Consider the following 20464-nt stretch of genomic DNA (forward strand, 5'->3'; position numbering starts at 1 on the left):
TCAAAGAAGAGATGCTTAATGGTCTCATCCCGATCACAGAAACTACACCTAGTAGATCCTGTCCAATTGCGCTTAACCAAGTTGTCCTTCGTTAAAATGACCTGTTTATGGAAAAACCACATAAACACTTTAATTTTCAAAGGAACTTTTAGTTTCCAAACATGTTTGGAGCTAGGAATGACACTCGAGTTAATAACATCGATGTACATCGACTTAACGGTAAATTGGCCAGACATAGTAAGCTTCCAACATAACTGAACGGGCTGATGGTCTAGCTGGACTTTCATCAGTCTACGCACCAGATGAAGCCAAGCTTCCCATCTATCACCAACAAGCACCCTCCTAAACTGGATATTAAGGGGAATGGACTGCATAATCATTGCAACTAGTGCATCACGTCGATGGACAATACGATACAGGGTTGGGTAATGGAGTGCCAATGGTGTATCACCAAGCCAAGTGTCCTCCCAGAAACGAGTATCGTTGCCATCACCGACAATAAACTTTGTTCTATTAAAGAAGGCTGCCTTAACTCTCATAAGCCCCTTCCAAAATGGCGAATCAGTTGGTCTCACTGTCACCTGTGACAATGTTTTGGACTACAGATACTTGTTACGGAGAATATGTGCCCAAGTTGCGTCAGTCTCAACTGATAGCTTATACAGCCACTTACTAAGCAAGCATCTATTCTTGACCTCAAGATTCTCGATACCCAACCCCCCTTGATCCTTAGGTCTACAAATAACATCCCACTTGGCGAGTCTATACTTTCTCTTAAGTTCATCACTCTGCCAAAAAAATCTTGATCGGTAGAAGTCCAGCCTTTTCCTAACCCCAACTGGAACCTCAAAGCAAGATAGTAGGAACATCGGCATACTCGTGAGCACCGAATTAATAAGAATTAACCGGCCTCCATAAGACATAAGTTTGCCCTTCCAGCAACTAAGTTTCTTTTCGAACCAATCTTTGATACATTTCCACTCTCTGTTCGTGAGCTTACGATGGTGAATGGGTATACCTAGGTAAGTAAAAGGTAAAGCCCCTAATTCACATCCAAACAATTGCCTATAAGCATCTTGTTCCTCCTTGGCTCTACCAAAGCAGAACAACTCGCTTTTATGAAAGTTAATCTTTAAACCGGTCAATTGTTCAAATAAGCATAACACCAGCTTCATATCTCTCGCTTTTGCCAAGTCATGCTCCATAAAGATGATTGTATCATCAGCGTACTGCAGAATGGACACACCCCCATCAACTAGGTTAGGCACCAAGCCACCCACCTGACCGGCCTCCTTTGCCCTACCTATGAGAATTGCCAACATGTCAACCACAATGTTGAACAAAATAGGGGACATTGGATCTCCTTGCCTCAGGCCTTTGTGTGTCTGGAAATAATGCCCTATATCATCATTTACTTTAATTCCAACACTCCCTTTTTGCATAAAGGATTCTACCTGGCGTTGCCAAGCCTCATCAAAACCCTTCATGCTTAAGGCCTGTTGAAGGAAGGGCCATTTGACTTTGTCGTACGCTTTCTCGAAATCCACTTTGAAAACAACCCCATCCAGCTTTTTTGTGTGGATTTCATGGAGCGTTTCATGAAGGACCACAACCCCCTCAAGGATGTTCCTGTCCGGCATGAAAGCAGATTGGATAGGCTGCACAACAGCATGCGCGATCTGTGTGAGCCTATTGGTCCCGACCTTGGTGAAAATTTTGAAACTAACATTAAGAAGACAGATGGGCCTGAATTGCTCAATTCTCACAGCCTCTGTTTTCTTAGGAAGAAGGGTTATCGTTCCAAAATTGAGCTGAAAAAGCTGAAGCTGTCCAGCGAAAAGATCATTGAACAAAGGCAACAAATCCCCTTTAATGATATGCCAACACTTCTTATAGAACTTCGCTGGAAATCCATCGGGGCCCGGCGCCTTGTTATTTTCCATTTGCGAAATGGCCTCAAGCACCTCTTTCTCGGAGAAAGGAGCCGCAAGAATATCATTCTCCACCGCTGTGAGTTGAGGAACATCCTCAACCCTGGACTCATCCAGAGACACACAGTTCTCTTCTGGAGGGCCAAACAGCTGCTTATAGTACTCGGTAATGTACAATTTTAGGTTTTCCTGTCCTACAATTGTACCCTCATCTTGCTCAAGCTGAAAGATCCTCTTCTTTTGATGCTTACCATTAGCGATCATGGGAAAGAATTGAGTGTTCGCGTCCGCCTAGACTACTCGCCGGACCTTGGCCCGCAACGCCCACTTCAACTCCTCTTCCCTAAGAAGTTCTTTCAGCCTCAAATCCGCATCAAGCTTGGCATGAAGCTCCGTGGCCGGCATCACCGTGGTTTCGGCCTTTACATCCAAGGACTGAATAAGGGAAAGGAGCCTTTCCTTTTCGACCTTATAAGTCCCGCTAAGATGCTTAGCCCACCCACGTAGGAAACTCCTCAAATGCCTAATCTTATTCTGCCAGCGCTGAAGTGCAGTCTTCCCTCCTGAATCCTTAGCCCATTCTCTGGCCACGAGATCAAGGAAGCCTTACGTTCAAACCAAGCCAGCTCAAAGGAGAACACATTTTTGTTCCCCAGGTGGGTGGCCTCACCAGAGTCCACAAATAACGGCGTGTGGTCAGAAATACCACGGGACAAGGCCTGGACTGTTACTAGAGGGAACTTCTGTTTCCAATCGACACTGGCCAACACTCGATCCAACTTCTCATACGTCGGATTTGGCAGTGCGTTAGCCCAGGTGAATTTTCTACCCAAGAGCTCAATTTCTCTCAGGTCCAAACTTTCAATGATAGTATTGAACATGAATGACCATCTGCCGTCAAAGTTATCATTGTTCTTATCCTCACGCCCTATAATTATATTGAAATCACCCCCACCAGGATAGGCAACTGCTCGGAACCACAAATCCGAATGAGATCAGCCAAGAACTCGGGCTTGAGTTTGGGCTGCGCAGCACCATATACCGCAACCAGAGCCCAATTAAACCCATCTTCCTTCGAGCACACCCGAAACTTGACTGCAAAGTCACCCATAACCACACTGCGAACCTCAAGCGCTTCGCACCTAACGCCGAGTAAGATGCCGCCCGATCTTCCTCTCGGCGGCAAGCAATGCCAGTCAAAATCTATACCTCCCGACAAAGTATTTAGAAATTGTGGCGCAAAGTTATCTCTACCCGTCTCCGGTAGAGCGATAAAATCTAAACGATGCTCGACAGAAGCCTCAACAAGAAACCTTCTTTTAGCCAAGTCCTTTAGACCTCTGCTATTCCAAAAGATTCCTTTCATAGCTCATCATGGATTTTTTTTTCCGTACGAATCCTAGCACTCCTACGCACCGCGGACACCGGGTACACCTTCTGTTTCCACTTGCGTTTAGTGGCAGTTTGACTCTGCAACCAGTCCTCACAACCTGTGTCAAAATTTTCGAGCACCCTGACCCCGAGCGCATCAACCTCAGAATCACTCATGGGTTTAACAGCCGCAATATTACGAATCATCTCTAAGGCCCGCTCAGCCTCTAGATCCAGAAGATCATTAACAGAATTGGAGATTTTAGTGCCACTACTACCCAGCAAAACTCCTAATTGATTTGCATTTAAAAAATCTCATCATTTGAAAAATGCAAAATGGAATTAGAAATATTGACCGACATACCAGTAGTGACCTCCACGTCACGAAGCTTGGCCACCCTCATGGCGCACCGTTGTTGAATGTCGTCCACATCCGGCTATGCCTGGAGACGGCCACTCACCTGATGCCCCTCAGACATCGGATCCTGAATCCCTCCAAACGCAATGACCTCCTCCCGAGAGATCGCGGTTGGGGTCCGGCCTCCTGCCTCACCCCAACCAGCTGGCTGATCCACCTGCACTGGCTTCCCCACATCCTTGTCAGAAAGTGGACATGCACTCACCAAGATCTCAGACGCCTGGCGTGCCCCGCAGGACGGGGCCGGCAGCGAGGGTGGTGGAGGCAGTGCAAGGGCCGCCTGCCCTCGCTCCCCACCCAGCACCGGAGAAGCCACCACCCCAGGCGCTGAAGGAGGAGAAGGCTCCGAGGCCACCTGCCCCGAGCCCTCTCCCGAAGGCAAAGCCGGCACCAACTGAAAGGTAGACGCGACGTGAGAGGAGGTATCCGAGGCCCCCTGCCCCAGAGCTCCTCCCAACAAAGAAAAGGACACGGGAGCCACCTGCCCCGAATCCCCTTCCTCAGCAGAGAGAGAGAGAGCAACCCGAGGCCGCCTGCCCCAGGGCTCCTCCTGAAAATCTAGGCACGAGAAGCTGCATCACCTCCTGAGGAGGTTCCGTGTGCTGAGCACTAGAGGGAGTGGCCTCCTGACGACTCACCTCCTCCTCCCCCCAGACCGAGAGCGAGGAAACCCCAAGATCCCCAGGAATCGTATCCACAGCATCCTCAAACACCAAAGCAAGCAACACGAGCTCAAAAGCCTCCTCGGACTCGACCCGATCACTCCACAACCTCGGGGGTGCAGAAGAGGGCTCGAACGACCCAAATCTCAGAGTCGTCGAAGCCACCGAGGAGGGTGGGGCAGCTCCATCCCCGGTCGTCGCGGTCTCGGACCCCGGCCCCTTGGACAGCCGTCGTCCAGAGTCCTCGACCGGCGACTCCTGTGCTCCCGCGCCACCGTCACCCTCGTGCATATCCACGTCAGACTCGTGAGCCGGCGCAGCCAGAAGGCTCTCATCCTCAAACTCAATAACCAGATTATAAATCCTACCTCGATAAGCCCACTTAACCCCTTCCGGCACATACTCAATGTTCAGAATACTGACCAGAACCCGAGCAATCCCGTGAGCTCTAGTGAACACCATGTCCACACGCTCAGGCTTCCCCACTAAAATGCCCATGCTGGCCACAACCCGAGCAACCTACAACGGCTTGGAGGGAGCCCTGGAAAATCGCAACCACGGCTGAGTAAGTGGATTGCCCTGAGGTTCAACCAAGCTTCCATTCCTGGAACTCAAGGATGCCATCAGTACCCGGCACCTTACGCATCCCAAAACTCAACAACCTCTGCAGATCCTTGATACGTCTCCAACGCATCTATAATTTTTTATCGTTCCATGCTATTATATTACCCCTTTTGGATGTTTATGGGCTTTATTTTACACATTTATATTATTTTTGGAACTAACCAACTAACCAGAGGCCCAGCCCGTTTGCTGTTTTTTTGTGCCTATTTCAGTATTTCGAAGAAAAGGAATATCAAACAGAGTCCAAACGGAATGAAACCTTCGGGAGCGTGATTTTTGGAACGAACGTGATCCAGAGGACTTGGAGTGCAAGTCAAGAAGCAGTCGAGGCTCCCATGAGATAGGAGGGCGCGCACCCCTATAGGGCGCCCCCTGTCTCGTGGGCCCCTTGGGCGTCCACCGATGTACTTCTTCCTCCTGTATATACCTACGTACCCCGAAAACATCCAGGAAGTAGACGAAACACAATTTCCACCATCGTAACCTTCTGTATCCGCGAGATCTCATCTTCGAGCCTTCACCGGCACTCTGCCGGAGGGGGAATCGACCATGGAGGGCCTCTACATCAACACCCTTGCCCTTCCGATGAGTTGTGAGTAGTTTACCATAGACCTACGAGTCCATAGTTATTAGCTAGATGGCTTCTTCTCTCTTTTTGGATCTCAATACAATGTTCTCTCCCTCTCTTGTGGAGATCTATTTGATGTAAACTCTTTTTGCGATGTGTTTGTCGAGATCCGATGAATTGTGGGTTTTTGATCAAGTTTATCTATGAATAATATTTGAATCTTCTCTGAATTCTTTTATGTATGATTGAGTTATCTTTGCAAGTCTCTTCGAATTATCAGTTTGGTTTGGCCTACTAGATTGATCTTTCTTGCCATGGGAGAAGTGCTTAGCTTTGGGTTCAATCTTGCGGTGTCCTTACCCAGTGACAGAAAGGGTTACAAGGCACGTATTGTATTGTTGCCATCGAGGATAACAAGATGGGGTTTATATCATATTGCATGAGTTTATCCCTCTACATCATGTCATCTTGCTTAATGCGTTACTCTGTTCTTATGAACTTAATACTCTAGATGCAGGCAGGAGTCGGTCGATGTGTGGAGTAATAGTAGTAGATGCAGGCAGGAGTCGGTCTACTTGTTATGGACGTGATGCCTATATACATGATCATGCCTAGATAATCTCATAATCATTCGCTTTTCTATCAATTGCTCGACAGTAATTTGTTCACCCACCGTAATACTTATGCTATCTTGAGAGAAGCCACTAGTGAAACCTATGGCCCCCGGGTCTATTTCTTATCATATTTCCTTCCAATCTACTTTTATTTGCATCTTTACTTTTTGCATCTATATTATAAAATACCAAAGTATATTTATCTTATCATACTATCTCTATCAGATCTCACTTTCGCAAGTGGCCGTGAAGGGATTGACAACCCCTTTATTGCGTTGGTTGCAAGTTCTCAGTTTGTTTGTGTAGGTGCATGGGACTTTTGAGGTGCCTCCTACTGGATTGATACCTTGGTTCTCAAAAACTGAGGGAAATACTTACGCTACTATTGCTGCATCACCCTCTCCTCTTCGAGGAAAACCAACGCAAGCTCAAGACGTAGCAAGAAGGATTTCTGGCGCCGTTGCCAGGGAGGTCTTCGTTCAAGTCAAGACATACCAAGTACCCATCACAAACCCATATCCCTCGCATTTACATTATTTGCCATTTGCCTCTCGTTTTCCTCTCCACCACTTCACCTTTGCCGTTTTATTTGCCCTCTCTTTCCCAATCTCCTCGTCTTTTTCGCTTGCCTTTTTCTGTTTGCATGTGTGCCCGTTTGTCCTTATGGCTTCGCCTAAGGGTCCTGACCGCCTTCTCAGAAGGATGGAAGAGATTGAATCAAATATTAGAAGCTTTATGAATTTGCAATTTGAGCATAATAATTTCTTTAGAAAAGAGCTTAAGGAACAAAAAGGTTTTGGGGGTTTATGAACAAAGAGCTTGATGATATGAATAAATAATTTGATGGTGTTAATGCTCAAATTACCCGTCTTGAAAATGCTATAGCCAAAATTTCTGATAAGCAAGCTACCTTAGTCAATAAGATGGCCACTAAACCAGAAAAGTTACATTAAAATAATGATGAAGATCTTAAAGTTATTGATGCGTCTCCTATTAGATCTATGTTTTGCAATATGAATTTTGACGATTATGGGACTGATGATGAATCAACTTTTCCTAGAAGGCGTCCCAAGAATTTGGAGTCTTTAGATCTTGATGCTAAAGTTGGTAAAAGTGAGATTGGAAAGGTCACAACTTCAAATAACATTGAACCTACTATCTCGGATTTCAAGGAATTTGATTATGATAATTGTTCTTTAAAAGGTTGTATTTCCTTGTTGCAATCCGTTGTTAATTTTCCTCATGATTATATTCAAAACAAAGCTTTTACCAAACATATTGTTGATGTCTTGATGCAATCTTTTGATGAAAAACTTAATTTGGAAGTTTCTATACCTAGACAAATTAATGATGAGTGGGAACCTACTATAAAGATTAGAATTAAAGATTATGAGTGTTTTGCTTTGTGCTATTTGGGTGCTAGTGTTTCCACAATTCAAAAACTTTATGTGATATTCTAGGTTTCCATGATCTTGATGATTGCTCGTTAAATTTGCACCTTGTGGATTCCACCATTAAAAAGCCTATGGGAAGGATCAATGATGTTCTTATTGTTGCAAATAGAAATTTGGTGCCCGTAGATTTTATCGTTCTTGATATAGATTGCAATCTTTCTTGCCCTATTATTCTTGGTAGACCTTTCCTTAGAACGATTGGTGCGATTATTGATATGAAGGAAGGGAATATTAGATTCCAATTTCCATTAAAGAAAGGCATGGAGCACATTACAAGAAAGAAAGTCAAATTACCTTATGAATCTATCATGCGAGCTACTTATGAATCAAGTGCCAAAGAAGGCACTCGTTAGATCTATCTTCGCTTTTATGCCTAGCTAGGGGCGTTAAACGATAGCGCTAGTTGGGAGGCCACCCAATTTTTCTTTATGTTTTTTGTTTTTGCACCTATTTAGTAATAAATCTTGCATCTACCTTCTGTTTAGATGTGTTTTTATCTTTTATTTAGTGTTTGTGCCAAGTAGAACCTATAGGATAACCTATGATGATAGTTGATTTTATTCTGCTGAAAAAACAGAAACTTTGCGCGCACCTATATAATTTTGTTAAATCACAGGAACGTGCTTTTGCATTGATTCTTTTTTCTGCTATTCAACAAACAAATTGTCCAGGACTTCCTATTTTGGTAGGATTTTTAGAGTTCCAGAAGTTTGCGTTAGTTACAGATTGCTACAGACTGTTCGGTTTTTGACAGATTCTGTTTTCCGTGTGTTGTTTGCTTATTTTGATGCATCTATGGCTAGTAAAATAGTTTATAAACCATGGAGAAGTTGGAATACAGTAGGTTTAACACCAAAATAAATAAAAAGTGAGTTCATTGCAGCACCTTATGTGGTGGTTTTGTTTTCTTTCACTAACGGAGCTTATAAGATTTCCTATTGAGTTTTGTGTTGTGAAGTTTTCAAGTTTTGGGTAAAGCTTTTATGGACTATGGAATAAGGAGTGACAAGATCCTAAGCGTGGGGATGCCCAAGTCACCCCGAGATATTCAAGGATAGCCAAAAGCCTAAGCTTGGGGATGCCCCGGGAAGGCATCCCCTCTTTCGTCTTCATTCATTGGTAACTTTACTTGGAGCTATATTTTTATTCGCCACATGATATGTGTTTTGCTTGGAGCGTCGTGTATTATATTAGTCTTTGCTTTTTAGTTTACCACAATCATCCTTGCTGTACACACCTTTTGGGAGAAGGTTACTTGATTAGAATTTGCTAGAATACTCTATGTGCTTCACTTATATCTTTTGAGCTTGATAGTTTTTCCTCTAGTGCTTCACTTATATCTTTTAGAGCACGGTGGTGTCTTAATTTTGAAGAAATTTCTAGTCTCTCATGCTTCACTTATATCTTTTTGAGAGTCTTTTAGAACAACATGGTATTTTCTATGGTTACAAAGTTGGTCCTAGAATGATGAGCATCCAAGTTGGGTATAATAAAAACTATCATAGGAAGTGAATTGGATGCTATGACCAATTTGATACTTGATAATTGTTTTGAGATATGGAGGTAGTGATATTAAAGTCATGCTAGTTCGGTGATTATGAATTTAAAAGAATGCTTGTGTTGAAGCTAGTAAGTCCCGTAGCATGCACGTATGGTTAAAGTTGTGTAACAAATTTGAAACATGAAGTGTACCTGGCTTGTGCATCCTTATGAGTGGCGGTCGGGGACGAGCGATGGTCTTTTCCTACCAATATATCCCCCTAGGAGCATGCGCGTAGTACTTGATTTTTGATGACTTCTAAACTTTTGCAATAAGTATATGAGTTCTTTTGACTAATGTTGAGTCCATGGATTATACGCACTTTTACCTTTCCGCCACTACTAGCCTCTTCGGTACCGTCTATTGCCCTTTCTCATCTTGAGAGTTGGTGCAAACTTCGCCGGTGCATCCAAACCCCGTGATACGATACGCTCTATCACACATAAACCTTCTTATATCTTCCTCAAAATAGCCACCATACCTACCTATTATGGCATTTCCATAGCCATTCCGAGATATATTGCCATGCAACTTTCCACCATTCCGTTCATCATCATCATGACATACATTACTTTTGTCATATTGCCATTGCATGATCATGTAGTTGACATCGTATTTGTGGCAAAGCCACCATGCATTATTTTTCATACATGTCACTCTTGATTCATTGCACCATCCCGGTACACCATCGGAGGCATTCATGTAGAGTCATATCTTGTTCTAGTTTCGAGTTGTAATTCATATGTTGTAATCAATGAAAGTGTGATGATCATCATTATTAGAACATTGCCCAAAAAGAAAAAAAAAGAAGAAAGGCCAAAAGAAAAAAAAAAGGCCCAAAAAAAAGAAAGAGAAAAAAAGAAAAAGAAAAAGATAAAAAAATAAAAAGGGCAACTTTACTATCTCTTTTTCCACACTTGTGCTTCAAAGTAGCACCTTGTTCTTCTTGTAGTGAGTCTCATATATTGTGCTTCAAAGTAGCACCATGTTTTTCATTTAGTGAGTCTCATAGTTTGTATTTTTCATACTAGTGGGAATTTTTCATTATAGAACTTGGCTTGTATATTCCTACGATGGGCTTCCTCAAATGCCCTAGGTCTTCATGAGCAAGCAAGCTGGATGCACACCCACTAGTTTCTTTTGTTGAGCATTCATTTATAGCTCTAGTGCACCCGTTGCATGGCAATCCCTACTCCTCATGTTGACATCAATTGATGGGCATCTCCATAGCCCGTTGATTATCCTCGTCAATGTGAGACTTTCTCCTTTTTTGTCTTCTCCACACAATCCCCATCATCATATTCTATTCCATCCATAGTGCTATGTCCATGGCTCAAGCTCATGTATTGCGTGAAGGTTGAAAAAGTTTGAGATTATTTAAGTATGAAACAATTGCTTGGCTTGTCATCGGGGGTATAGAAGTTGGGAACATCTTTGTGGGACGAAAATGAAGCATATCCTAACTATATGAATTTGTAGGGATGAACTTTCTTTTGCCATGTTATTTTGAGAAGACATGATTACTTTGATTAGTATGCTTGAAGTGTTACTATTTCTTTTATCAATATGAACTTTTATTTTTAATCATTTGGATCTGAACATTCATGCCACAATAAAGAAAATTACATTTAGAATTATGCTAGGTAGAATTCCCATCAAAAATTTCTTTTTATCATTTACCTACTCGAGGACGAGCAGGAATTAAGCTTGGGGATGCTTGATACGTCTCCAACGTATCTATAATTTTTGATTGTTCCATGCTATTATATTACCCCTTTTGGATGTTTATGGGCTTTATTTTACACATTTATATTATTTTTGGGACTAACGTACTAACCGGAGGCCCAACCCGTATTGCTGTTTTTTTGCCTATTTCAGTATTTCAAAGAAAAGGAATATCAAACGGAGTCCAAATGGAATGAAACCTTCGGGAGTGTGATTTTTGGAACGAACGTGATCCAGAGGACTTGGAGTGCAAGTCAAGAAGCAGCCGAGGCTCCCACGAGATAGGAGGGAGCGCCCCCTGTCTCGTGGGCTCCTCGGGCGTCCACCGACGTACTTCTTCCTCTTGTATATACCTACGTACCCCGAAAACATCTAGGGAGCAGACGAAACACAATTTCCACCACCGGAACCTTCTGTATCCGCGAGATCTCATCTTGGAGCCTTCGCCGACACTCTGCTGGAGGGGGAATCGACCATGGAGGGCCTCTACATCAACACCCTTGCCCTTCCGATGAGTTGTGAGTAGTTTACCACAGACCTACGAGTCCATAGTTATTAGCTAGATGGATTCTTCTCTCTTTTTGGATCTCAATACAATGTTCTCCCCCTCTCTTGTGGAGATCTATTCGATGTAAACTCTTTTTCCGGTGTGTTTGTCGAGATCCGATGAATTGTGGGTTTATGATCAAGTTTATCTATGAATAATATTTGAATCTTCTCTGAATTCTTTTATGTATGATTGAGTTATCTTTGCAAGTCTCTTCGAATTATCAGTTTGGTTTGGCCTACAAGATTAATCTTTCTTGCCATGGGAGAAGTGCTTAGCTTTGGGTTCAATCTTGCGGTGTCCTTACCAGTGACAGAAAGGGTTGCAAGGCACGTATTGTATTGTTGCCATCGAGCATAACAAGATGGGGTTTATACCATATTGCATGAGTTTATCCCTCTACATCATGTCATCTTGCTTAATGAGTTACTCTGTTCTTATGAACTTAATACTCTAGATGCAGGCAGGAGTCGGTCGATGTGTGGAGTAATAGTAGTAGATGCAGGCAGGAGTCGGTCTACTTGTTATGGACGTGATGCCTGTATACATGATCATGCCTAGATAATCTCATAATTATTCGCTTTTCTATCAATTGCTCGACAGTAATTTGTTCACCCACCGTAATACTTATGCTATCTTGAGAGAAGCCACTAGTGAAACCTATGGCCCCCGGGTCTATCTCTTATCATATTTTCTTCCAATGTACTTTTATTTGCATCTTTACTTTTTGTATCTATATTATAAAATACTAAAAATATATTTATCTTATCATACTATCTCTATCAGATCTCACTTTTGCAAGTGGTCGTGAAGGGATTGACAACCCTTTTATTGCGTTGGTTGCGAGTTCTCAGTTTGTTTGTGTAGGTGCGTGGGACTTTTGAGGAGCCTCCTACTGGATTGATACCTTGGTTCTCAAAAACTGAGGGAAATACTTACGCTACTATTGCTACATCACCCTCTCCTCTTCGAGGAAAACCAACGCAAGCTCAAGACGTAGCAATCCTCCACGGAAGGGAACTCAACCCTGAACATCTTTTCAGCAAGACTGACAAGGTCCCACTGGAAATCCCCAGGGGCCAACTCTCGAAGCCTCTGCACGATTTGTGTCTCAGACTCTCCCCTCTGGTGACCTTGACAATCCCCGTGGTCAAACTCGGGGACTCGTCAGAAACCTCTCGCTCAGTCGGAGAGTCGAAAAATGTTAGCTCAGCACACTAAACTCTATACATCATGAGTGACGGTGCCTGATCTCGCAGTAACGAACAATCCCCAGAGTCGTGTGCTAGTTTACCGCAGGTATCACATAACAGAGCCACACACTCCGCAATAAAGTGTCCCTTGTCTCTGCAATGATAACAAAGCATCTTTACCTTCCTGCGCGCCCACTTGGACGCCCTATCCGCCTCAGCCCTATCAGTCAACTCCGCAGACACATCAGTCATAACCTCGTTCTCAGGAACCTGAACAGTAGCAAGAGCCATCACCACCTCCATAGCGTGATCGGTCAGTACAGGCTCCTCGGCAGCCCCGTCAACTGTCATCTGCTCGACGACAACAGGTGGTGGCGGTGGACATGGACGGTACCGCCCCCTCGGCCGCCCCGACCACCACAATGGCCTCAGTAACCTCCTCGCTGCCGATGACCCAGATCAGAAGGCCCCTCAACGAAGCCGCCTGAAGGACCCAAGAATGGCCTCTCAACCGACCCAACGCTTTGCCAAGCATAACCACGACCGCCACCCGTGGACGAAGAGCCACGGTGCTGGCCAGCCCCATAGGCACCGTAGTCGTCATCCCCCCATTGACCTCGGGGCTCAGCCACAGTACCGATGGACCGTGACGGCGCGGGCTGGCGAGCAACAACGTGTGGAGGAGGGGCCGGTGGCCTTGGTGGCACAGTTCCCCGGCCCACAGCTACCACCGCAGCACCACCCGAGACGACCGGCCGAGGGCTGGAGCCCTGTCCTCCTCGCACGCCCGACGGTGCAGCCGGAGCCGGCGGCCTCCCCACGGCAGCCCCTCCAGCCAAGTAAGCCTCAGTCGCCCCCCCCCTGACCCGCGCTCCGCAGCGACCTTGGATAGCTGCCCACCAGCACGTCCGACAGCCGAAGCCGGCGCCGACAGCACGCCCCTGCCACTCCCTTGGCCCGGTGGCAGCGCGCCCTGACCATTGCCTTGGCCCGGCGGCAATGCGCCCCGGCCACTGCCTTGGCCCGGCGGCGGCGCCCCGGAGGCCCGACGAGGATGAGCGCCACCAGAACCCGTCATCACACCTAGGGGAGGGATGCGGCGAGCCCGGCCAGGTCCGGCAGAACGCAGGTGCGGCACACGACGGAGCGAAACCCTAGGTCGCGGCGGAGGAGTAGATGATGACGAACGTAACATGCATGCGCCCCTCCTCCCGGCATCGTTTGGAGCCACGTCCGGCTGGGCCTCATACCCACCAGACTTCGGCCCAAACGTACCCACCGGCCCAACAGGACTCGGCTCTGCTCGGCCCAGGAGCATGTTCAAACGCTCCTGGCGAGCGGCACGGATCTGGGTCGCCGTGGCCGCTGGCGACGAAGCCGCGGCCACCTCCAGCGCCGATCTCGCACAATTCCGGCGAGCATTCTTACGCCTCTTGATCAATGTCCAAGAATCCGGTCGAATCATATCAAAAAGTGTCAAATTTGGAAGACATACCTTAGGCAAAGGACCCTTCCAAGGTCGGACTGCCGTTCGCCGGTGAACAACTCGGTGCACCATCTCCGTCGTCTCCCCCGCATGGAGCCCTATCCTCGCCGGATCATCAACGGGAAGGATCTTGTCCACGGTTGAAGCCACCTCGTCCTCGTCGTATCCAACACTAAAAAAATCACAAACGAAATCCGAAGGAGTCGCCGATGGAGGAGATGGAGGCGCCGCCGCATCTCCCTCCTCGTCGCCCTCGCCATCGTTGTCTTCGGTAATGGCCCAGAACCGGCCCCCCACCTTCCGGCGATCCCCGGAAGAGATTGGTGGCGGCCCCGTAGGGATCCCGGCGGCAGAGCCGCAAGTCGCCCCCCGCGTCGCCCCCCTCATTAACTTGTCTTCTTTCCTTCAAAACTCATGCTTTTATGCTGTTGACGCTTGGTTTTTAGAAAAATCGATGGAAGGGGTTGTAGGGGAAACCAGGTTTTTCTAGTTTTCAGGTAAGCACGACTATTATATTTCTGTTGTCTGCTAAATACCACGTATATGATGCGTTTGGAGAATGAGAAAGTTACTGCGGTCGAGTATAGTGAAAACATTCTCCAAAGTCTATATATACAGTTTGTAATTTGTTAAACAAAAATGTGCTTGTGGTGTGGATGATGATCTGTTCAGTTCGTTACGTTCAGCTGGACTGTAGTACTGTTATTGGTGTTCAAACACTCCCCTTGCCTGCTGTTTTGCCCACTCAAAGTGTCAAGATGCTTCTGAATTATATGGCCATGAAATTTGCCAAGCCATATACTATATGCTACCTGTTCGAGTAATTTGGAAAGGAGGCAGAATTTTCTGGTCGCACGGACACCAATCTGACGATTAGGTCCTTTGTTGCAGATGTTGTCCACAATAGTGTTTCTGGATTTTATCCCTTGTCTCTTCGTTTTCAGAAAATAAACGGAGACAGTAGGCGCCGGGGCAGACAAACCGTTTTCATCTGCCAATGCTCCATCGTGCATCACCTGTTTGCATCCCGTCCGGAGGGAGTAGTAGATGTTTGCATCCGCGCAAAATTTCTGCATGCCATGACGCAAAAAGGAGCCCAAAGAGCGGAGCATTAATGAGGGGTGTTAATCGCTGATTATTCGTTCGACTGAATGTGAAACGAAAGGATTTAACTTCCTAGGCGCGCCTCTGTACATAGGTAGATGACGATGCAGCAAAATCTTTCCTCGTCAGTCTTCCATCCTAGAATCCAATCTAGCAAGCCCACCTGCAGAATGGCAGAGCAGTGCAAGATATCTGCTGCCATTGTAGCTGAGGAGAAGTCGTGCGTGCTCAAGGTGGATGGGTACTCAAGAGCGAAGGCGCTACTCAAGAACGGCGAGTGGATGACGTCTGCCCCTTTCAGTGTTGGAGGACACGACTGGGCCGTGGAATACTGCCCAAATGGTTACCCAAAGGATTTAGCTGATTCTATATCTCTTTATCTACTTCTTCAATCTGCTGGCGCCGAAGATGTGAAGGCGAAATTCACGTTCAGTGTACTTGACAAGAATGGAGAACCAGTGCCTTCATACAGCCCTACCTCCAAAACTGTAAGTACCTTCTCAGGGCAAGGTTCAGCCAACGGGTACGATAACTTTCTCAACAAGGCTGATCTAGAGGCATCGGCCCATCTGACAGATGAATGTTACCGTCATCCACGGCGAAGAAACAAGGGTTCATCCAAGCGACCTGCACTGGCATCTAGGCGACCTCCTAAAGAACAAGGACGCAGCAGACCTAACCTTTCAAGTCGGTGGACAGACATTATCGGCTCACAGGTGTGTCCTAGCTGCTCGGTCATCCGTCTTCAAGGCGGAGCTTCTCGGCTCCATGCAGGAGAGTTCTGCCGCAAGTCCTATTGAAATCCGTGACATGGAAGCTGATGTGTTCAAGTCCTTGCTCCACTTCATATACACCGACTCTGTTCGTCCAGTGCTTGACGTAGTGATGGCCAGCCATCTGCTCGTCGCCGCTGACAGGTACAACATCATGAGGCTGAAGCAGATATGCGAGGAGAAATTGTGCAATCACATTGATTCCAACATGGTGGCAACTTATTTGGCTCTAGCCGAACAACATGGTTTCAGTCGTCTCAAAGAAGCTTGTTTCCAATTCCTTGCTTCTCCATCCAATTTGGAGGCTATGATGGCGAGTGATGGTTACGAGCATCTCAAGTCCAGCTGCCCATCTGTTCTCAAGGAGCTCATAGCTAGAATCATGCCGGCTGAACTGAATACGGCAAAGGATATCATCATGGCAATGTGGAAGTAATGCCTACAGTACTACTATCATCATATAGTCATCCTAATTTTAGTAGCACTGGTTATGCTACCTCTCCATGTATGGCTCATTTATGTTCCAAAACTACTCATGTGAGTAGAATTGCTATTTTCCTTTCTTGCTAGATATAAGAAAGCATTGTTGAGACTTCCCATGTACGTAGCCTACTTAACCATTGTGTCTTTATTAAGTCGATTACTTCATGCGTGCCGTTCTTGTTTTGTATCGTCACTGCTGCCCTGTTTTGTGTGGACCGACTACAAAGATGAATTGAGCATCAACATTAGATGCTTGTGTTGTTTATTCTGTTTCGGATGGTTGGGCATGGCTTTTCATTGATTGTCAGCTCCTGAACCACTCAAAGGCAATCTGAGGAGTGTGATAGCTTCAGCAGTATTGGCATCAAGAACCTGATTCAGGAGGCAATTAGAATGTGAGGCCATGGGGGAATTGGGAAACAAGATACAGCCCCCCCTCCTGTGGCGCTCCAGCGGGCGCCGCCGGGGGGAACCCTAGCCGCCACCTCTCCTACCCCCCTCTCTTGGCCTCCTTCCACGCCGCCGCCCAGCGTGCTGCCGGACAAAGCCCGGCCGGCAAGGGCGGCGGCGGGGCCTTACCTTCTGCGCGCGGACTTCGGCTGGAGCGGGCCAGCCTATCACCCGGAGGCGCTGGCTTATGGCAGGGCCTAGCAGCATAGCGGCGCAGCGTCCTGATGGCGTCGGCGGCGCCTCGTGGCGGCGCGGCGGCGGCGGGCGGGCGCTTGTGGTGCGGCTGCTGCAGCTGGTGCGGATCGTGGCTCTCCGGCTGGATCTGGCGGTGCACGCTGGAGGGACGGCGGCAGCGGCTGGTCCAGGCGGCGGCGGTGGCTTCAAGTCCGTCCTGGCCAGGGGTGCGGGTCGGGTGCGACCTGGTTGCGGGCAGCCGCCCTTACGTCGGCCGGTGGCTGGTAGGGGTGGCGGCACAACATCAGTGGACTTGGCGGACGTGTTGGCCGACCTCTTGTCGGCTCCGGTGGCTGGATGTTGGCGAGCGGCATGGACGGGCCTCCCGGTGAGCAGTCTTGGCGGCAGGCGGCAATCTTCTAGGCCTCTTGGCCGGTGGACGGGTCGACGTTGGTGGCCTTGCGTGGGGTTGTTTCGACCGCCGCGGCGGGGCGGCACGACGTGTGTCCGATGGGGACATTGGTGGGAGAGATGGGCGACGCTATCTCTAGGGCTGCCCGTCACCGGCACTGGGGTGTGCCGGTCGTGGATGCATCCGCTCCACCTTCGTCCTATTCCCCGTCCGTTTGTGTGCGGCGGCAACTCTGGAGAAGTTCAAGGCAGGACGTAGACTGCGATTTCGTCGGTCGTGGGCGTCCCTTTGGACCAAAGCCGGCCGCATTGCTGGTCTTGGGGGGGTCTGAGTGTCGGGCGGCGGCATGGGCGGCAGGAGGCGTGGTGTTCGTGGGCGGAACTTGCGTCTCAGGTGCGGGCAGACAGCCTTGGCCATGCGGGTGGCTTGGTTGCGAGTGGTTGGCAGTGCTAGGGCACTACAAGAAATATGTCAACTTATGACCTTCTGTCAGTGACCCTGAAAGAATTGGTCATAGATTTATGACCATTTGAGACCAATTGGTCAAAAGCTGTTTGAGGGGCTCCAAACCCTAAACCATTGCGACCATTTTGGTTAGAAAGATCATAATTTCCTTACATGAAATGGTCATAAAGCTAACAGTGCTAGTCCGCTGCCTTATTTCTAGTTGTTAACGACCAATATAGATGGTCATAGCCTTGTAAATTGTGGTGGGTTGCTATGACTAGGCGCCACCTCATCAGTTTTGCCTATGTGTCATGTCCATGTAGCAGTTTTTGCCCTAGGTTGTGAAGCAACCTATATTTCTGTCATTCCCAAAATTCCCAAAAAAATCTCATAAATTCTTTGGGTCATATCTTCGTCAAATATGTAAAAACCTTCCTTGCCTAGTTCAAAAATAATTAAAAAATATTCATTTTCCTATTCTGTTCAGAGTAACAGTTTGTGAAGGAAGTACCACTTTGGCATGTCCAAATAGTATCCATTTTCTACAATGCTTTCCTATGCCCAAATAACCATCCTCCACAAAATGTCAGCTCAATCCATTCATTATTTTGAGCCGAGCTTCAACATTCGTATTTATGTCCAGTGTGGTGGTTTGCAAAGCAAGTACCACCTAGTCTCCTCCTTTTGAGCTGAAAATTTGTGAAAACGGTCTTCTTAGTAACTGATCATCCTCAACCAAAACTCACGCCCATTAGCCATGTACATTTCCCATACCGCTAATCAAACACTTGGCTGCTAATTCATGTTTGAGCATCGATTGGTCTCCTCGTGAGAATATTATGTTGTAATTTTCTTCCTAGCACCAACCTGGGGAGTGCCCAACCCACTAGACATGCCTAGGCCGCCCAGAACACATGGCAACGCCACGGTCACGCGGTGACCACGCGGCGGGCATGCGAGTTTACGCGCTCTAGAGTTGGGGCCCTCGGCCACCGCCCAAACCTCGACGTATCGCCACCAAACCATGTATTTACGATTAAATAGGTCCTTATGTAACTAGAAATGATTTTTAGAAAAAATAAATAGCAAACTATGAGGTAGCTGCAGTTCAAATTTGACCCGCTTCCAACTGAATCGGCAGAAATTTGTCTTTTTCACGAGAGGTGGATCAAAAATTTTTACACCAGACCATTTTGTCAATTGTGCATTAAATATGGCCTAGTATTTTATAGAAATGATCTGGTCCAATTTTGCAACAATTATTTGGTAGTTCCTTCACAAAAAAACCTTCTTTCGGGCACTCGAAAAATGGGAAATGGTTTTTTTGTCCAACGAAAATGAAAACTTCCTTAGGAAACATTGTTTGCTATTCCAATATGCACTCTTGTGCACAATATGAGATCATTTGAACAAACTATGCCATGAATGTGGCCATAAGATTGATCATTTGGCTTGAAAGCCATGAATCTTCACACTTGATAGCTCATTTCTGAGAACACTTTTTTAAAATAATTACCGTATTACAAGTTTATTATTTTTCCTGGAAACTTGGTCACATATAATGACACAATGCGAAGGTTTTCCATTTTTTTGAATATTTTATGCCCGTTTCAAAATGCGGTCAAAACGGCGGGCTTGACCGTTCCTAGCTAGTGGTTGAATCTTGGAAAACTTTTGGTGTTTCTCTGATTAAATAGATACTTATGTACCTAGAAATGATTTAAAAAAAAATAGCAAACTATGAGGCAGCTGCAGTTCAAATTTGACCCGCTTCCAACTGAATCGGCAGAAATTTGTCTTTTTCATGTAAGGTGGATCAAAACTTTTTTCACCCAACCATTTTATCAATGGTGCATTAAATATGTCCTAGTATTTTATAAAATTGATTTGGTCCAATTTTGCAACAATTATTTGGTAGTTCCTTCTCAAAAAAACCTCCTTTCAGGCACTCGGAAAATGAAAAATGGTTTTTTCGTCCAACGAAAATGAAAACTTCCTTAGGCAACATTGTTTGCCATTCCAATATGCACCCTTGTGCACACTATGAGATCATTTGAACAAACTATGCCATGAATGTGGCCATAAGATTGATCATTTGGCTTGAAAGCCATGAATCTTCACACTTGATAGCTCGTTTCTGAGACCACTTTTTTAAAATAATTACCGTATTACAAGTTTGTTATTTTTCCTGGGAACTTGGCCACATATAATGACACAATGCGAAGGTTTTCTAATTTTTTGAATTTTTTTGAATTTTTTATGCCCGTTTCAAAATGCGGTCAAAACGACGGTAATGACCGTTCCTAGCTAGTGGTTGAATCTTGGAATTTTTTTGGCGTTTCTCTGATTAAATAAGTACTTATGTACCTAGAAATGATTTTTTTAAAAATAAATAGCAAACTATGAGGCACCTACAGTTCAAATTTGACCCACTTCCAACTGAATCGGGGGAAATTTGTCTTTTTCACCAGAGGTGGATCAAAACTTT

General features: G+C 46.1%; 1 pseudogene; it reads left to right on the forward strand.

Annotated features, from left to right (window-relative positions):
• Positions 1–15407: 15407 nt before the first annotated feature.
• Positions 15408–16446, forward strand: LOC119306418 (annotated as a pseudogene).
• The last annotated feature ends 4018 nt before the right edge of the window (positions 16447–20464 follow it).

This window comes from Triticum dicoccoides, chromosome 5B (genome assembly GCF_002162155.2).
Source record: "Triticum dicoccoides isolate Atlit2015 ecotype Zavitan chromosome 5B, WEW_v2.0, whole genome shotgun sequence".
Classification (NCBI taxonomy): domain Eukaryota; kingdom Viridiplantae; phylum Streptophyta; class Magnoliopsida; order Poales; family Poaceae; genus Triticum; species Triticum dicoccoides.